Below are 12,979 nucleotides of genomic sequence, written 5' to 3'. Positions count from 1 at the left end.
GAATACGAGTTCTTTGCGCCACCTCACTCAGTGCTAGACTAAGGAGCACATCTGACTGCGCGCAGGGAGTTTAGCTGCTGCTGTTTCTGACGCAATGTGCTCTGCAATCCGGCGGCTAGGTTCCGGAGGTAATCTTACACTGTAGGGAGGGGCTGACAGACAGGGATGGAGGGACAAGCGAGGGGGTATGAATAACGAGAATGAAGCGGTGGTGGAGGGTTGGAGGAGGGGAGGAAAGGATTAGAGAGAGAGACAGAGAGAGAGAGAGACAGAGAGAGAGAGAGAGAGAGACAGAGAGAGAGAGAGAGAGAGAGAGAGAGAGAGAGAGAGAGAGAGAGAGGGGGGGGGGAGCGGGGGGGGGGGGGGGAATGAGGAGAATGAGGAGGTCACATGTTGATACGGAAACTGTTGCGATGACGGTGACACTCGCGACTCCCCCCCAGAACGGCGCTGGCTCCGGGGTTGGGCAGCGCGCCAGAGCGGGCCGCGCACAGTTCGGTGGCGCGCCAGCGAAACGTCAGCGACTGGCGTCACGTCACGTACGGGACCGGAGGACGAGATGGCGGCCTTTGATCCGCGATCCGCCCGCCGGCCCAGCGGCCTTCTCTCTGCATTCCTGCGGCGGATGGCGGGATCTGCATGCGCTCCGCGCCGCGCCTCGCTCAGGAGAAGGTACGGGACGTGTTTTGGGAGGACGACAGCACCGGCGTTGCGGGACCAGCGCTCGATACTGCGGCCCAGCTGTGCGCCATGTCGCAAAGCGCCACGCGCCAAAGTAGCATCGAGTGTAGCCGAGAGAATGGCAACAGGACCCTTACAATTCACTATACACTAATAATGTCGTGTGACAAGGACCTCCCGTCGGGTAGACCGCTCGCCTGGTGCAAGTCTTTCGATTTGACGCCACTTCGGCGACTTGCCCGTCGATAGGGATGAAATGATGATGATTAGGACAACACAACACCCAGTCCCTGAGCGGAGAAAATCTCCGACCCAGCCGAGGATGGAACCCGAACACTTAGGATTGACAGTTTGTCGCGCTGACCACTCAGCTACCGGGGGCAGACCACTATACACTGATCAGCCACAACGTTAAGACCACCTACCTAACTGCCGTACTTCCACCCTCGCACGGATAACAGCCGCGACGTGCCCTGGCATTGGACCAACGAGGCCTTGATAGACCGCACATACAAGCCTGACGCCACACCCAATCACATCCGAGATGTGTTCGATCGGGTTCAGGTCCGACAAGTTTGGGAGCCATCACACCAACTGGAACTCAATTTCAATTGGCTCTGAGCACTATGCGACTTAACTTCTGAGGTCATCAGTCGCCTAGAACTTAGAACTAATTAAACCAAACTAATCTAAGGACATCACACACATCCATGTCCGAGGCAGGATTCGATCCTTCGACTGTAGCGGTCGCTCGGCTCCAGACTGTAGCGCCTAGAACCGCACGGCCACTCCGGCCGGCCAACTGGAACTCGCCACAGTGTTTCCGAACCACTCCATCACACTCCTGGCCTTGTGACAGGGGCATTATCTTGCTGAAAAATGCCACGCCGTCGGGAAACATTATAGTAATGAAGGGGCGTACGTGGTCTGCAACCAGTGTACGATACTCACTGGCCGGCATGGCGCCTTCGGGGAACATTGACGTGGGTATCAATGTTTCCTGTGGAGTGTACTGGTGCTGCCGCCAGCTTGTCTCAGTCCTGCAGTACAGGTGTCGAGGAGTTGTTCCCCTGGAAGACGACGGATTCGACCCCTCGTATCGGCATGATGAAGAAGGTAGTGGGATTTATCAGACCATGGAACGCTATGCCCCTGCACCAACGAAATTGGTTCAAATGGCTCTGAGCACTATGGGACTTAACAACCGTGGTCATCAGTCCCCTAGAACTTAGAACTACTTAAACCTAACTAACCTAAGGACATCACACACATCCATACCCAGGGCAGGATTCGAACCTGCAACAGCAGCAGTCGCGCGGTTCCGGACTGAGCGCCTAGAACGGCTAGACCACCGCGGCCGGCTGCACCAACGTCCAGTGCCAGTGGTCACATGCTCATTTGAGCCGGCCGTAGTGGCCGTCCGGTTCTAGGCGCTACAGTCTGGAACCGCGTGACCGCTACGGCCGCAGGTTCGAATCCTGCCTCGGACATGGATGTGTGTGATGTCCTTAGGTTAGGTAGGTGTAAGTAGTTCTGAGTTCTAGGGGACTGATGACCACAGCAGTTAAGTCCCATAGTGCTCAGAGCCATTTGAACCCTTTGCTCATTTGAGTCTTAATTGCCGATGTGCTATTTGGCTGCAAAGGCTCACTGTTAGGAGTCTTAGGGTGCACTTTGTGTTGAGATAGATTTGTACTATGCCCAGCGTTAAAGTCTGATGTTAGTTCCACCACAATTCGCCGCCTGTCCATTTTACTAGTCAGCCCAGTCTACGACGTCCAACATCTGTAATGAGGGATGGTCGCCCAACCCCACGAGTCTGTAAGTGTTTTCACCTTGATCTCGCCACATGTTGTAGACACTCACCACAGCACTCCTGGAACACCCAGCAAGTCTGCAATTTCCGAAATGCTCGTGCCGAGCCTCCGGGTCACCAAAGTCTGCCCTCGGTGAAACTGAGATAGACGGCCCACCTTCCCCATTCTACACACGGACAGCACGCTCACTGATCCTACATGCACCGTGCGTGTGTCTGACTAGCAGTCATTCGTCACCAGGTGAGGCTGTTATTGCCAGGACAGGTTTATGTCAATAGTAGGTCGGTTGTCATGATGTACTGGCTGGTCAGTGAACACAATGGTCCAAAGAAAACAGGCACGGAAATTGTTTTATGCACCTTAAGACAGACAACCCAGCCGAATACATGGATGATGTAAGGTGGGTTGCCTATCTTACGGTTCATGAAATATTTTCCGCACCAATTTTACTTGGGTCATCCTGTACATAGAGAATGGAGGAAAATAGCATTACCACTCAGTGTAACGTAGGGGACATCGAATTGAGGCAAATTTTCTGGATAACTCTATGTCAGAAATCAACCGATGTAGAACTATACCCATACAATGTTAGCCAATCAGCATTAAGCGTGCGTAAGTGAGTGCATTTAAATCAGCTTGTCCCGGCCAGTACTTGTTGTGTTAAAGAGCGCAGTTACTAATTAAATCAGCTAAACGTAATTGTTTCAGGCAAAGCCAAGGGTGTTCTGTAAACTGCCTCTAGTGAAACATTTCCCCAGAAGGGATCCATTAATTTCTTCGTCCTAACTTGGCAACTTCACCAGCAGGTACAAGAGCTGAGGTGTCGTGTACTGGTAGTGAAGAGGGCTGGAGTTTCTCGAATACGAACTAAAAGGCAAAATTTTTTTCAGTGGGAAGTCGTCAACTTGCTCTAGTTTGTCGGGCGCAATTACAAAATTTTTAATTTTGCCCCTTTCTTCAGAAACTGCAATTTAAAACAAGAAAACCAAATTAAAAATAAGGAATTTAAAATCTGTTTCTCCTTTACTTGGCAAACTACACATTAATATTAATGTAAAATGAAATATGGACAATACCCGTGGATCAGCGTGTAGTACAAGTAATTGAATACAGTGACGGAGAAAATTATTAAAGTAGAGTAATTAAATTTCGGGAATGCATATGTATAGATAAGATATTTGATTAAGATTGCAAGATAACAAGTTATCGTTAGCGCGAGATCAGCCATTGCAAATGTGAAATTCCGGTACATGACACTCAATAGAGCATGTTGTGTTACAACAGCGGCTTGTGGGCGAGCGTTATCCAGTTGGAAACACCCTCTGTAATGCTGTTCTCGAATGGAGCACAACAGGTTGAATTGCCAGATTGGTTCAAATGGCTCTGAGCACTATGGGACTTAACATCTAAGGTTATCAGCCCCCTAGAACTTAGAACTACTTAAACGTAACTACATCTACATCTACATACATACGCCGCAATCCACCATACGGTGCGTGGCGGAGGGTACCTCGTACCACAACTAGCATCATCTCTCCCTGTTCCACTCCCACACAGAATGAGGGAAAAATGACTGCCTATATGCCTCTGTACGAGCCCTAATCTCTCTTAGCTTATCTTTGTGGTCTTTCCGCGAAATATAAGATGGCGGCTGTAAAATTGTACTGCAGTCAGCCTCAAATGCTGGTTCTCTAAATTTCCTCAGTTGCGATTCACGAAAAGAATGCCTCCTTTCCTCCAGAAACTCCCACCCGAGTTCCTGAAGCATTTCCGTAACACTCGCGTGATGATCAAACCTACCAGTAACAAATCTAGCAGCCCGCCTCTGAATTGCTTCTATGTCCTCCCTCAATCCCACCTGATAGGGATCCCAAACGCTCGAGCAATACTCAAGAATAGTTCGCATTAGTGTTTTATAAGCAGTCTCCTTTACAGATGAACCACATCTTCCCAAAATTCTACCAATGAACCGAAGACGACTACCCGCCTTCCCCAGAACTGCCATTACATGCTTGTCCCACTTCATATCGCTCTGCAATGTTACGCCCAAATATTTTATCGACGTGACTGTGTCAAGCGCTACACTACTAATGGAGTATTCAAACATTACGGGATTCCTTTTCCTATTCATCTGCATTAATTTACATTTATCTATATTTAGAGTTAGCTGCCATTCTTTACACCAATCACAAATCTTGTATCCTCCTACAGTCATTCACGACGACACCTTCCCGTACACCACAGCATCATCAGCAAACAGCTGCACATTGCTATCCACCCTATCCAAAAGATCATTTATGTAGATAGAAAGCGACAGCGGACCTACCACACTTCCCTGGGGCACTAAAGATGATGCCCTCACCTCCGATGAACACTCACCATCGAGGACAACGTACTGGGTTCCATTACTTACGAAGTCTTCGAGCCACTCATATATTTGGGAACCAATCCCATATGCTCGAACCTTAGCTAGGAGTCTGCAGTGGGGCACCGAGTCAAACGATTTTCCGGAAGTCAAGGAACCTAAGGACACCACACACATCCATGCCCAAGGCAGGATTCGAACTTGCGACAGTAGCCGTCGCGCGGTGTCACACTGAAGCGCCTACAACCGCTCGGCCACTCCGACCGGACGCGCCAGATTGACGTACAAATTTGCGTTCAGGTTACGTGAGATAACCACGAGAGAGCTCCTCCTGTCATACGAAACGACACCCCAGACCATAACTCCAGGTTTAGGTCCAGCGCGTCTAGCACGTAGACAGGTTGATCGCAGGCCCTCAACTGTCCACCTCCAAATCAAGACACGGCCATCACTGACACCGAGGCAGAACGAGCTTTGATCAGAAAACATAACAGGTCTCCACCGTGCCGTCCAGTGAGCTCTCGCTTGACACCACTGAACTCGCAAATGGCGGTGGTTTGGCGTCAGTGGCATGCGCGCTGCAGGGTTTCTGGCTCGGAGCTGCCCTTGAAGTAGCAGATTTGTAACAGTTCGTTGCTCAAATCGCTGCTGCAGATGAATTACGATACGACAGAGCCATAATCCGAAAACGATGGTCTCCCCCCTCGGTAGTGACAACTGGTCGTCCGGGAGCCTCGTCTTCTTGCGACCGTTCATTCCTGTGACACCACTGCCAGCCACCACGTACACCGTCTACATTCCTGCCAAGTCCTTCTGCAATATCGCAACAGGAACATCCAACTTCTTGTAGCCCTCTAACACGGCCTCGCTGAAACTCTGTGATACATTGATAATGGTGTCTTGTCGCCTTAAAAGCATTCTTCACTACTACCAAGTCACTACAACCATTACAGAGTATATTTAAAGCAAACCTGATTTCCATCCTCATAGTGGTGTTACTAGTATGAAGAGACGCCATCTTTCAAATGTAGAAACACGCCTACCAATCTTCGTTTATGCCGCAAACTCCTGCTGGGTATTACGATTTTTTTAAAAAAATTTGTCTATGTACATGATAAGCGTTGTCGTGCTGAATAAGAGGGCGGGATTATACATGCATGTAGGTAATATAAGGTGTATCTACGTAGCTTCTCCTGCAACTCTCCTCTATGTGTCTTCAAACCATGAAAATAGTTTTGTTTATAATTATAATTCTCCATTCCATTATCATTATTGCCAAGTGAAAGGTAGATGACAATTACAAAATAGTACATTAAAACAACAGCGCAACCATCACACAGTTACACGATAGGACAGAGCATTCATCATAAAATAAGGAAAAGCAGGATTTAACATTGGAATCAGTGCAAGAAGTAAGAGGCTACATCGTAGAACCTCACGTAGACCAGTGGTGGCGACCCTCTTACGGCAGCAGGGTGTTTACGTTGTTTGTCAGTTGCTTGGCGACCTCGACGCGAGCCGGATAGAGCGCCATAGCCCTCACTGCGGGACCAAGGAGCGTTTCCGCCCTGACTTAGTTGTTATGTGAAGTGCTTCTTCCTCGCCTTCCTGAGAGGATTTTCAGAAGTTTCTTTCCAACAGGTATTGGAAAACATCGGCCATCATGGGAAAGTCTTAAGCATTTTAGCCAGCCTAGTACGTCTTGACCACAAACCTCTTAGAAGAAATAACAAGAACACCAGCCCATCATCTCCAGACTTAACAAAACCCTCTGTCCCTAGATACCGGAGACAGGCTCTAGCGGCCACAACAACAGACAGGATGCGCACAATGTTGCGGCCAAGAAATTGTTTGTTACAATGGGATCGATATGGCAAAGTAGGCTTTCTCGTTGAATTCCATCGATGAAATCTTCATGGGTTGTCAGTCCACCCGTGGAGTCGTGCTGTCGCAATTTTTCGCGAGTTTCCTGCTGTTGATGGTAATGTTTTCGTATTATTAGCCGAGTCGTGACGTCAAGTTGACGTGACGTTTCAACGAGTTTCCTACATGTCATCTTCAGGCGAAATATCGGGTTTGTGTCCAGTTCGTTCCTTCCAGCGGCTTGACCGCAGACTACTTTGCCAAGAGCCCAACGAATATGTCAATAGCGTAGCCTTGGATACGTGGGATTGAAACCCCGTTACGCCCTTGACAACGGAATCTGCGGTCCAGCTGCTGTAAGGAACGAACTCGACACAAACCCGATATTTCGCCTGAAGATGACATGTAGGAAACTCGTCGAAACGTCACGTCAACTTGACGTCACGACTCGGCTAATAATCCGAAAAGATAACCATTAATGCAAACTGTGTCGTTTTTAATAGGCCAGCTCGTCAGTTACGTACGTCGGGAATTGTATGTTGCGAAAATGCCAAGTTCTCTAGACTAAATTAACTGGCACCTGACATTTAACGTCCTAAGATACGACGTTGTAGTGGTAAGTGGTGCCTGGACAACCATCACAGCGCTCCATTTGCTCAGGTGACAAAAGCCATGGGATACCGATTTTCACATGTAAAAATACAGTAGTATCACGTACAGAAGGTATAAAAGGGCAGTGACGTTGTGGAACTCTGATTTGGACTCAGGTGATTCATGTAAAAAGGTTTCGTAAGTGATTATGGACGCACGACACTAGTTAATATACTTTGAACGCACAATGGTTGTTGGAGTTAGATGAATGGGATATTCCATTTCGGATACCACATTTCAGGCATTACCTCTCACCACGGACAACGCAGTGGCCTACAGCCTTCACTTTACGTCCTAGAGCAGTTGTCAGTGCAAACAGACACGCAACACTGCGAGAAATAAACACAGAAATCAATGTGGGCGTACGAAGAATGTATCCGTTAGGACAGCGAGGCGAAATTTGGCGTTAATGGACTATAGTAGCAGACGACCGACGCGAGTGCCTTTGCTAACAGCACAAAACCCCTTGCAGTGCCTCTCTTGGGCTCGTTACCATATTGACTGTGCCCTAGAAGACTGGAAAATCATGGCCGCGTCAGATGAGTCGATTTCAGTCGGTAAGAGCTGATGGTAGGGCTGGAGTGTGGCGCAGACCCACGAAACCATGGACGCAAGTCGCACCAAGCGACAGTCACTGCTGTTAGTGGCTCCAAAATGGTGTGAGCTGAATTTACATGGAATGTTCTGGGTCCTCTGGTCGGATTGAACCAATCATTGAATGGAGGTGGTTATGTTCGACTACTTGTTCATATTCCCAAACAACAATGTCACCAGGCCACAGTTGTTCGCGATTGGTTTGATGATCATTCTGGACGATTAGACCGATTGGTTTGGTCAACCAGATCGCCCGACATGAAGCCCATCGGACATTTATGCGGCATAATCGAGAGATGAGTTCGTGCACAAAATCCTGCACCGGCAACACTTTCGCAATTAGGGACGGCTATAGGGGCAGTATGCCTCATTATTTCTGCAGGGGACTTCCAACGACTTGTGGCCTCCATGCCACGTCAAAATGCTGCGCTACACCGGGAAAAGGTAGGTCCGACACGACATCAGGAGGTGTCCCACGAGTTTTGTCACCACAGTGTAGTTTCTAAGTATGTCTCTCCTGCACGCCCGGTTGGCCGTGCGGTCTAACGCACGGCTTTCCGGGCGGGAAGGAGCGCTATATAATGCTTCCTAGTGAATTGCTCTTTGCTCAATCGAAAAAAATAGGTTTAATAATTCGCTAAAATAGTAATGTCCTTTTTCTTTTGTCATGGATTGTTTAATATGTTAAGATAGTTTTTCATGAGGGTTTCCCCTTTGGATACCACTTTACCCATCAAACAAGAGCTGACAACTGATACACTCGTTAATATTTCTATCAAACTGATTTCATGCCTAGTGCATGTCCCACTAAGGTCTCGTTTTTCAAGACCCAACGTAAAATGCCTCCCCCTTGTTTTCTAACACAAGATTTAAAAAGAGGATAGTAATAACACAACATTATTTTAAAATGAATAGAGCACATCCTCAACTCAACACGTCTACAAAAATAATAACAATAATAATACCATAACTAGTAATAAGTAAAATTCCATAAAATAACTTTGTTTTCTTATATACTAATTATTCTCTGTAAATAACTAGATCGTACAATCAATGCTTACGCCATATTCACTCTGCCATACGTATAAATGTAGCGTACAAAGGCTCAGAAAAGCTAAAATTCCTAAACTACAACAAAAAACGGTGCAAGAAACAACTAAAAAAACCTCTGACTGACAGACTTTCGAAAAATATTAAAAAAATTAAAAAAAAAATACCAAATGAAATAATTACCTGGACAGTACAGTAACAGAAAAATAAAAATAAAGAATGGATTGTCTCGTCTCTACAAGTAAAATGTGAACTGTATTTTGTAAAACGAATTTGTTATTTTGTAAATAAAAGTCTATATACGTAAAAAAAAAAAAAAAAAGGTCCCCGGCACGAATCCGCCCGGCGGATCGTAACATTACATTCTGCGTAACTTCAGTAATATTACAGGCTCACCAAATTTGGAATCAAGATGGAGGCTCTTTACACGTCGTTTCTATCCCTTTTAACTTTCATAAAAACTGCATTTATTTTATTATGCCAAGATATCAGACAAGTTGTTGGAAATTATAGTACACTCAAGTATGGTTCTTGTTGCAATACACATTCAAACAATTTAATGTGCAACAGGAAAACTCTTTGTAAATCAAAATAACGGTAGCCTTCAGGCAGCTTAGTTCTGTTATTAAATATGTGTCTTTACTGACTGGTGGGGGGGAGGGGGGGGGGGTGGAAGAGACGCCTGACTCTGAACACTAAAAGAGGGGGAGGCGATATTGCACTGCTAGTGAACCATCGTAAATTGTACTGATCCAGATTTATTCAGAGGAAGTCATAATTTACAGTTTATGCATTAGTCACTTACAATTATTGGATCTCCAAGGCTATGTTACATACCAAATTAAGTACGAAATATCCTGTTTTATACCCTACTGCAATCTTATATTTTACGAGGCTTTAGGAATCTAGGGTTAGATACGTTTCTGCTAGACACCAAGCGTCGCTTCAGAGTGAACTGATGATGTGCTCGGTCTTGTACACATGCAGTACTTTTAATTCTCCTGAATGCCAATCAAATGTAGGTTGATAACGGTACAAACACATGTCCTTTGTCAGTTGTGACCGTGTCTTTTGTGAGTTGTTTATGAAATAAATACTGTGATGCGAAGACATGTTTTTGTTTATCAGTATTTATACTGTCCTTGGTTACACGTACCTGGTAGTACAAGTGAAGTTTGAGACCCGAGACCTGGTATCGGCTGCAGACATTGAGGTCATTACATCGCACGACGAAGATGAAATCCATAAGTTGGATTTCTGGCAAGACTTAATGGCAGCTCACACTATTTTTATCGACTCCAGCGTAAGTAACGTCACAAGTGTCATACTTCCCCCTCATATCTCAACTCTACAGTTTTATTTCAGTATGGTTAGCATTTTCCCATTTTTCGGTGATCAAAATTATGTCTTCGAAATTAACGTCTTTCACTTCCCGTAAGAATCAGAATCGCCATATGGCTATGGCTGTCCGATCCACTAAATTTGTACGACATAAAATAATTTTGTGTTTGAAAGCAAGACTGTCAAGAACGAGTTGCAACGACAGCTAACTGCCTCTGAAAAATTCTGATTCACATAATGTCATAAGAAATCAGGATGCTATCTCAGCATGCAGTACTCCAGGAATATCAGTCACTTACAAAAGTGGGAATAGGAACGCAATGGTTCATGTACATCACCAACCGAAAAGCACTAAGAAGTCACCCTGATGAAGGGTGTCTACTACAGTAGTCGAAATGCCAATTATAATACCATGAAGCTGTTGCACATCCGGAAGAATACGAAGGATGTTTGACATACGACGTATATTAACATGTTTAATGTCTTTCAGGTATTTTCTGAGTACTCCGTCGCGAACTCATTAACATCTTGCACTTTTTTCAGGAACACTGTTAGGATGACTGAGTCGACATTATGAGCTATCACATTTCCGAGCGCTTGTCTGTTCGTGGTTTGTAATTGCTTAAAGATCGGCGTAACACTTACCACATTTTCCAGTCCAGCAATAGAACGTGACTGGCAGCAATCATGCAATTGGTCAAGGCACAGCACTTACCTGGAAAATAAAGAAAGAAAAAGGACATTAGAAAATGAAACGGAGCAGCAACTCAATTCTTTCTTTGATGTGAAGTACAGTAACGTGCTATCAATCAGTTGTCTCGCACACCAGTCGTCTCACTTTAGAGAAATGCCGAGTTGGCTATGTCATTATTATGGCTTCTGCGAGAAAGATCTCGCACAATTTTCGCAATATTTGACCTGCATGAACGCCCACTAAAGTCAGGTTTGTGTCTAACAGTCACACAGTTAACAAAAGCTTTAAATCTACCCTACAATCATTTCTTCTGGACGACTCCTCCTATACCATTAATGAACTATTTGAAAACTCATAGGCTGTAATAAAAAAATTCTTTTTAATGCAGCTGGATGATTAGGAGTAAAAGAATGTGTTCATTAATTTTACCATAAATCATACATACATACCCTGTGAACAGACTTTTTTTTTAAATCGTTGGAAATCGGTAAGTGCTCTCATTACGAAACACTAAATCAATATATCTGAGTAATTTAATTTGAGCTCCATTTTAAGAAAAAGCGAGTTCTTGACGCATTCAGTGTTTTATCACATCATATCTCCTGAACTGTGTGTCGTACAGTGTTATAATTTTGCAGGATATATGTAGTCATTCTATGTAAACTGTGTTGCGAATACACTCAATAGTGAAGATGCACTAAATTAAAACGTCATGTCCTACGCTGAAATTTTACTGCATGAACAGCGAAAATTTAATAGCCGATAAAGTTTTTCCCTTTAATCATTTTGTGTGTGTGGGGGGGGGGGGGGGGGGCGCGAAGAGGTGAGTGGAGGTGTTTGAGAGCGGCCAAAAGTTTCGTGAAGACTTGAAATTGTGTGCAAAGTTTTTTGGAAATCGTTAAATGCCTTCATTCCAAAATACTCGACAAATGAATTTTGGGTATTTGTGCACAGTCAGTTGCGTGGCCGTAAGGGGAAAACACAGTTCCTAACTGTATTACTTGTTGTTGTACCTCTTAATGAGTAGATTCAACTTTTGAATTTGGTCAGTAGTTACGAGAAATACTGGAAATTAAATTTTTGTGGGCCATGGGATCCGTTAGTTGGGCAACCTGCAACTGATATACGGGTTCCGAGATAGTCGCTTCACAATTTAGGTGAGGATAAGCACTTACAGCGGAAACCAGTGGAAACGAAACCATGAATGTATGAACCGTCTAGACAATGGAGGTGACATTGGACGTAAAACGTCGAGCATATTTGCCGTGTGAGTAGTAGTATTAACATTTTAACTTGATTTAATGTTGAAGGAAATCGAGACTTCGCTCCTTTTTTGATAAAATAAGTACTTCACATTTTTGAAACGAGGGGTATCCAGTGCAAAATTGTTGTTCTTCTCGAAGTGAAGTCTTTTACGAATGTTCGCTGGTTCCAGAAATGACACATTTGAGTTCGGTATGTGTTGTAACTACGGAACGGTCGGTGAAGCAAACACTAAATTTCGCGAGCCTTTTATGGTCCGAAAAATATGGTATTAAATTTGAGAATGAACATACAACTTACCAGTTTTGTTTTCTCATCCATGGTCTTCTAATTGAAATCTGGCACAAACTTCATTATAATTTCTTGCCTCGCATTCGTTTTCATCACTTTGTTGATATACTCATCGCTTTTCATATCCCAAATAGCAGGACGACTTTCTACTTCAGTTACAAAATCTTCTGTGTTAATCAAATCCAAACTCATGACTACAATGCGTACAGTATATGTACAACGCTTGTTTCGCATCACTCTCTCAAAAATGACTGCCTGTCGGTTGGCAAATCTGCAGCACTGTGTCTGTGATCGGTATGCCAGTGTGAACACTCCAATTCGAACTAATGCACGTCTGGCAGTGACTGTTGTAAAGACAGTGACCTTGTC

The sequence above is a fragment of the Schistocerca americana genome, chromosome 3 (genome assembly GCF_021461395.2).
Source record: "Schistocerca americana isolate TAMUIC-IGC-003095 chromosome 3, iqSchAmer2.1, whole genome shotgun sequence".
NCBI lineage: Eukaryota > Metazoa > Arthropoda > Insecta > Orthoptera > Acrididae > Schistocerca > Schistocerca americana.
Note: the sequence above shows the minus strand (reverse complement) of the source record.